The sequence below is a fragment of the Nicotiana attenuata genome, chromosome 2, assembly GCF_001879085.1.
Source record: "Nicotiana attenuata strain UT chromosome 2, NIATTr2, whole genome shotgun sequence".
NCBI classification, from domain to species: domain Eukaryota; kingdom Viridiplantae; phylum Streptophyta; class Magnoliopsida; order Solanales; family Solanaceae; genus Nicotiana; species Nicotiana attenuata.
This window is the reverse complement of record NC_031990.1, coordinates 70,929,279-70,936,800: the sequence shown is the minus strand read 5'-3', so window position 1 is coordinate 70,936,800 and position 7,522 is coordinate 70,929,279. Positions and strand designations below refer to the sequence as shown.

The 7,522-nt window shown below is 33.1% G+C and overlaps 1 long non-coding RNA gene across 1 annotated transcript; it reads left to right on the top strand.

Annotated features, from left to right (window-relative positions):
- LOC109223028 lies at positions 577–1,439 on the top strand. Its single transcript, XR_002067511.1, has 2 exons — positions 577–862; positions 1,249–1,439. It is a non-coding gene; the product is annotated as an uncharacterized LOC109223028 (long non-coding RNA).

Here is a 7,522-nt window from a genome sequence, read left to right as displayed (position 1 = left end):
TCTAGTTTTTACGATATTTTGTAGCAAATGTCGTACTTTTTACGATATTTCTTCAAAAATGTCATTGTTCCGGCGACATTTCATATCAAATGTCGTTGTTTTTATGATATTTTGTATCAAATGTCATTTTTTTACGACATTTAGTATCAAATGTCATTGTTTCTACGACAATTTATATTAAATGTCGTAGCTTTTACGACATTTTGTCATAAATGTCAAAAAATTCTTTTTTCCCGATATTTATTTCAATAGTCACTAAATAAATGTCGTCGTATCCTCAATTTCTTGTAGTGTTTTCAACTGTCAATGTGAAACTTTGTTCACACCCCCAACAAAAAAATAACGTCATACTCATGTTAGCATGTACTCTTTATTTACTTTGGTCGAAACGGTTACAAAAGTAAAATAACACATGTCCACTCACATAGGCACATGCATTTACTAAGGTCTTACTCCCAACAACTACCTATAAATTTTTACACTCACTATCAATAATATTGTTTTCCTCCCTAAATTACAATCATTAAATACTGGACTGTGTGACTTCCTATATAAAGTGAAGTGCTGTTTCTTCTTTTTACACAACAAAGAAAAAACACAGAAGTGAAGAGAAATTGAAAAAAAATGATGTCCAATATGTTGAAAGAAGCAGTAATTCTCATGGTAATCACAACAATTGTGGTTTCTTTGGTTTCAGCACAAGATGATCCATATCATAAGTGTGTTGATGAATGTTACTCAACATGTTTTGCTGACATTGCTGGCTGCTATGAATACTGTAAACAAGATTGTAAACATCCCAATTTTTCTGCATCCAAATTTCATCAATGCTCTGTCGATGCTTGTCTCAAGCTCAAAGGAGGTCTCTCTTTTCTCTCCCCTCTTTTAATTTTATCTGTCTTTCTCTATCTATCTATCTCTATATTTCTCACACACAATGGCAGAGTTAGGGGGCGGAAGTGGTTCGTCCAAACAGCATTCGTCGAGAAATTACACTGTGTATATAAGGTCAAAGAAAAATTTACGTATATATATAAGAGATGTTGAATCCTCTTGACTTCTCCGCATGTTTAATTTTTATTTTTTATTTTTTGAACCTCCTTAATAAATTTCTGTCTCCGCTACTGCTCACACACTCCTTCGCTCTAACTTTGGAGTTTTTGTTTTGGGTTCTAATATTAAGCTTATTATGATTTAAATTATCTTTGTGCTAATTATTATTATTAACAAGAATTCTTTATATTACAGATAAGAAGTTGATGGAGGTTTGCCTTAACGAATGTAGGAAGAACACTGACAAAATCAAAGTTTGAGAAGTACTTGTGATGCTAGAATTAAATTAGCTGAGAAAAACTTGTAATAAGATCCTTTGATGTAACAGAAAAGGATGTTTGCGTTCCTAGTAAAGGTTTTACCTTTTAAAATAGTGATTGTCTACATTTACTTTGTGTTTCTAATTTTGTTTTTGTTTTCTTTTCCGTTAGTAGAGTATATTACACTTAGATCCCTTAATTATTTTAGTTTGGAAAACAACTACTCCTTCACTTGTGATTTGTGAATGGGACAGTAAACCCCTTTAATTTTAAATTAACGACAAAAATGAACCGGCAATTGCATGTATTTCGAATTTTCAAAAATGACCTTTATGGACTATTACGATTATACCTTTTTCATGAAAATAGAAAAATATTACCCAAAAACACTCAAAAATATTATATAGAAAATAATTTCATATAACTGCCCTAAATTTTGAGATAAGGAAATAATCCATCATTCATCTTTTACTTGAAATAAAAATTTAACAAAACTCCTTTGGATTAACATTGGTTTTTAAAACTTTGAAATAGCCTATTACTATTGAACTGTATCAACCTTTTGAATTTTATACAATTTTACTCCTTAATTATTTATTATTAAAAAAATTATTTTATAATTATTCATATTAACTAAGGCTTTTCTGACTTTTTGAAGATTCAATTAGTGACTATATCATTTGGCCTTTTGATTTTGATGTTAATGAGGATATTATTTTCCTAACTTAAAATGTTAAGGGATCATTAAGTGAAATTTACTCTTTTTTAGTACTAGTATTAGGATACGCTCGTTGCGAGTGTACTCTATATTAATGGGAATAGTTTTTTTTTAAATTATGCAAATACTATTAATCCATGTAATTGAGTTATTGAAAATCATTTTAAAAAATTACAAACTCTAGAAAATAATTAATATTGATAATATTTAGCCAACTTAATAGGGGGGAAAACCATGCCACACAAAAGTAATCTAATACTTTATTATAACTTCAATATATGGATTGTGCATTTGCTTTAGTAGCTTAGAGTCGAATATATAGTATGTTGACTTGTACTTAAATATAATGCAATAATACTATATTTTTCATTGTCTTAGAAATATGAGTTATATTTGCTCAAGTACCTTCATTTTATTCCTGTTGGAACTCAAATTGAAAATACGAAAAAAGAAAAAAAAAGAGTTCATATTATTAAGTTTATTTATCATACGAAGAATTTAATTTGATGGCAGTATTCAAATCCAACTAAATTAATTTCTAGATTGAAATAAAATAATTGTCATAAAAATTTGAGGTAAAAAATTTAATAAAAGGGTAATCAATATACTAAGCTCCTGCTATGCGGGGATCCGGAAAAGAACGGACCACAAGAATCTACTGTATGCAATCTTAAGGTAGAAAATTAATGCTTATTATTATTTTATATAGACCATTCAACAATATTTATATGATGAAATAACTTTTCTTAGACCCTTAGAGTTACTAAAAATGAAATAGTAAAAACAGAATGTATTCTAATTGTACAGATTAATTTTTATCTACACATTCGAACTCAGCTACAAATGAAAGTTTAAGATCTTCTATTCTAATGCAAATTCAGTGTTATTTTACTTGTAACTGTGTACTATTCATATTTTTTAGCTAGAAATAAAATTATTTTTTAATTAATTAAAAAGATAAATAGTTTCAAAAAAAGTAAAAGTGGTAAATTATGAATTTAGAATCTAAAATATTAGTTCATTTATATTTTTAAAATATTGGAAATATCCAATTAAAAATTCTTTATTTTATTTTTTTTAATTTTTTAATTTTGAAGGATTTTTAACAAAAGAGGTTTACTTTGCTTTGGAGGGTAACGTTAGTAGTTTTGATTTAGTTAATTTGTTACATGTCGGTTGAAGTCTAAATGCAAGGACTTTTATATAATTCAAATAAGGAAAACCTATAATACGTACAATTTTAGTTGATTTTAAAGTCCTCAAAACTAGGAAAATAATTAAATGACTATTTTTATCTAGTGCGAAATTAATTTTTAGAGGGTATAAAAGGCGAACGACATTTCGCTAAGGGGCTTCGTCCTTTTAATATAGTATATAGATATAGTGTCACGACCCAAAACTAAATCCTGTCATGATGGCACATATCGTGGTACTAGGCAAGCCGACATACTTCCAAAAAACTTTGATATTTCATTAAAAGATAAGTAAAAGCTTTTTCATACTAAAATTTCATAAAAGAGTTCAACTCAAAAACAAAATGCAGAAAGATAACCCGACATCGGGGTGTCACTAAGTCATGAGCATCTACAACTGTTCTAGAATCAAAGTTTACAATAATCCGTCAAATGCTATAAAACAGAAAGAAAGATAACAATGGAAGGAGAGCCAAGGGCTGCGGACGCTGGCAGCTACCTCGTAGGTCTCCGAGCAGTCAACCACGCACGAGCTCAACGACCCCTGCGGCCGGTCTCACCCGGGTGCAGGGAGTAACGTGAGTACTTCCAACTTAGTAAGTAACAGAAATAAATAAGGAACTGAGAAGTAGTGACGAGCTATGCAAATACAATTATTTCAATATCTTTCAAGTAAGAACAGTCATGCTTTCAAATTCATTAGTTTAGATTACACCAGTTCGTGCTCAAGTGAACCAGATATCAAGTTTTTCCACGAATTTATACAACAAGGGCAAATAACAACTAAGTGCAACAATTAACTGAAAGCAAGTACAGCCTCTCAAGGCAACAGTAACTCAGCTCATCTCAACAGCTCAATCACTCGGCTCTCAGCCCTTAATAATCATACTCAATAGGTATCTGCGCTCACTGGGGATGTGCAGACTCCGGAAGGGCTCCTTCAGACCAAGCGCTATATCGCTGCGGCGTGCAGCCCGACCCAATATATAAACAGCCATAAGGCTCGTTGCGGCGTGCAACCTGGTCGAATATAAATAATCAGCCCGAAGGCTCGTAGCGGCGTGAAACCCGATCCAATATATACATATATAGCCGCGAGGCTCGTTGCGGCGTGCGACCCGATCCAATATATATACATATTGTCACACCTCCTTTTTTACACATCTACCCCGAAGGATAAATGTATAAGGGAATTTTTCCATTTAAAGTGACATTATTCGAAATGGAATTATTTATTTATTTTTGTAGAGTCGCCACTTGGGATAGGATTAGCTTTTGGTATCCCAAGTCACCGGTTTAACTTGAATCCCAAATCGAGGAAAATTTCGACTTCCCAATTGGAGTCTGCTAACCAGAAATTCTGTGTAAGGAATTCTGTTGACCCGAGGGAAGGTGTTAGGCACCCTCGGATCCCGTGGTTCTAGCACGGTCGCTTAAATTATTATAAATGGCTAAACGTCTGGTTTTATACACATTCCTACCTATAATGCAATTTTGAGATTATTTACCGCTTTAATTATTTTTTTACGAAAGTGAACGCCGTTTAAGAGCGTGCTTTTGGATCACGTCACATGAAATGCATCCGGATCCTCAACACCTCTTATTCAATGTTTTGGGATTTGGATTTGGGTTGCATGGAATGCACACCCGAGTTTAGGAAGGTGAAATTATTAAATAACACGCCTAAAGCAACTAGCGTGTTGATATCTTTGCGGGAAGCCATGGAAATTTGCTAAATGGCTTACCCGATTTCTAAAATATTTTAACATAGTATTTAATGAGGGCCCCGCAATTTATATGTTTTATGCGGCGAGGCTCGTCTCATGTTTTATTTAAAGGCCATCCTAAAAGAAACTATGATTTTCTATTACAGTGTTGTCTCTAAAAGGGCCTTAATTAATTCGCATTTATAAATTCGGGCCTCAAGCTCAAGTCCGAATTCAAACAAAAGGGAGGACCCTCTTAATTTGAACCCGCTACTTAACTCGAAAACCTAAATTTATATTTGCAAATTAATCCCCATATTCCTAATATAGTTTAAGGGATTTTTGGGCTTATAACAATTTTGGGCTTCAGCGTGCGTCTCACCCACAAGAACTCAAATTATAATTAAAGGATACCAATTCAACAAATAATGGGCCAATCTTTTCACTACTGGACTGAATTCTGATTTTAACGCAAAACAAGTATTACCGGAAATTTCTGATTTTAGTTCTTTGACCTGAATTAACAGTTTATTGAATAATTTACCATTGAACCTACTGACCTTATTGAACAAATGGAACTTAACAATCATTCTTAAACAAATTGAGCCTATCATCACTAGATACGTTCTAAAATTCAAAGCAGTCTATAACAGGCTAAAGCCGTCCAGAACAATTCCAATCTCAGTAGCAAAATGAAATCTAATTGAACATGATACTAAACTAACCTACAACACCACTGAATGAATACTTCAATTTAATAATCTTAACAGTCCTAATCACACAATTCAAATTTATGTACATATCATCAGAATTTAAACCTACACCAATGAGTAAGTCTATCATCACAGTCCAAACAGGCACGGTCTTCAGAGGCAAATGAAGGAGCATTCTTATTGCATATGCACTTCGAATCAGCACCAATACAATAGGATAGGAGTTAATACCTGGAATTATGACAAATATGACAGAAGAAGGAGAATCAGTAGCAAATAGCAAAGCAGCAGACGTAAGCCAGCAGCAACAAATCAATTTCAACCCAAGATAATGTCAAGACACCCAGGACCAAATTACAAATGATAACAAACCACCGGATGGTTAAAATAACTTGACTGAAGTCCCATTTGAGCTTGAAATTAACCCAGGGAATATTTTGACACCAAATCAGTCAATGAACTGATCAAAATCACTGGAATAAAACCAAAAGAGCTGGAGAAATGAAACTAGGAACAACTAGGAACTCAAAATAACAGCTGAACTTTAAATCAACCTAAATAGGAGCTTCAATGTAGCAGTATTTTTTTTGAGTTTTTCTGCTGTATTTCTTTTGTTGATCTAAAAGGAGCTTTCTAATTCTAGATTTCAGATTTGGTTTTGGAATTTTGGAATTCAACTTTCAAATTTGTACAAACTTGCAGAACATATTTTTTTTTGGGAAAATTTTCAGATCTTCCAAAAAACTCCTTAAACAAGGCAATGGGTGTGCCTTTTATAGGCAAAGCCTAAGGCTACCTTCAAATTTTTAGTTTTCTTTTTAGTCCTTACCCATTTTCAGCTTTTAGTCCCTTATTTTTTAACTTGTTACCCAAGTTACAACACCTATTTTATTGAAAACTATACTAAAGTCTATTCTAGAAAGTCCTCTACCCATTACAATTCCTATACTATCCCTTCCCTACTTTAAAAATTACTATTCCTAATAAAACTACCCTTTTCTATGCCTAAATTACCCTTGATCATCCCCTGATATTACTAACACTAGTTAAACTCTATCAACTGTAACCATACTAGCTACTCAACTATGGTTAATCCTTAACATCAAATTAACTGGACAAATTTATTGAATCTAAAACCAAATTGCAGCAAACAAACGTGGATCAACTAATTGAACCAATCCCAAAGCCGAACTGGGCAGAGTTAAATCACACATGAGAGTTAGAACAATGTCGATTAGCGTGAAGAAATTTATTCAAATTAACAAAGTTTAAACTAAACCCTATAACACTGAACATGCTCGAGTGACAAAGACTCGAATACAGCGAAATTGACAAATTACTATTAACTAACAAAGGAAGAATCACATAGAAAGTTTAAACTAATTGTTAGACCTAAAATACTGAATTACTGCCAAGAAAGAAAAACAACAGAGGAACAAAAGGAAAAATCAGAAGCAACAAGAATAGAAACGAAGAACAGTTTTGTTTAAGCTAATTAGCGAAGTAGAAGAAACTCACCCACGCAAGGTCAGGCGGGAGTGGAACCTCGATTCGAGCCTCGAAACAATGTTAAGCATTCGTTCTTCTCGAAGAACAAATGAAACATTGTTTCATGACTCGAATCCAATGCCGGACTCAAAAAATCGGGCAGAATTTGAACAACATGAACTTCTAGGGTTCTGCCGGCTCTGCGGTTTAGAATTCGTGATACTCCGGACAGATTCGAGGGTCTCTAGGTACGAATTAATGATGAGGGAGGGATGAGGAACATATAGTATGAATTTGGGCCGGTTTGGATGAGTTTGCATTTTGGCCGGATTTTCGATCTGAAATTCGAAAAGATTGGCAATGAATTGAAGGAAATTGTTTTGGGGGTTGG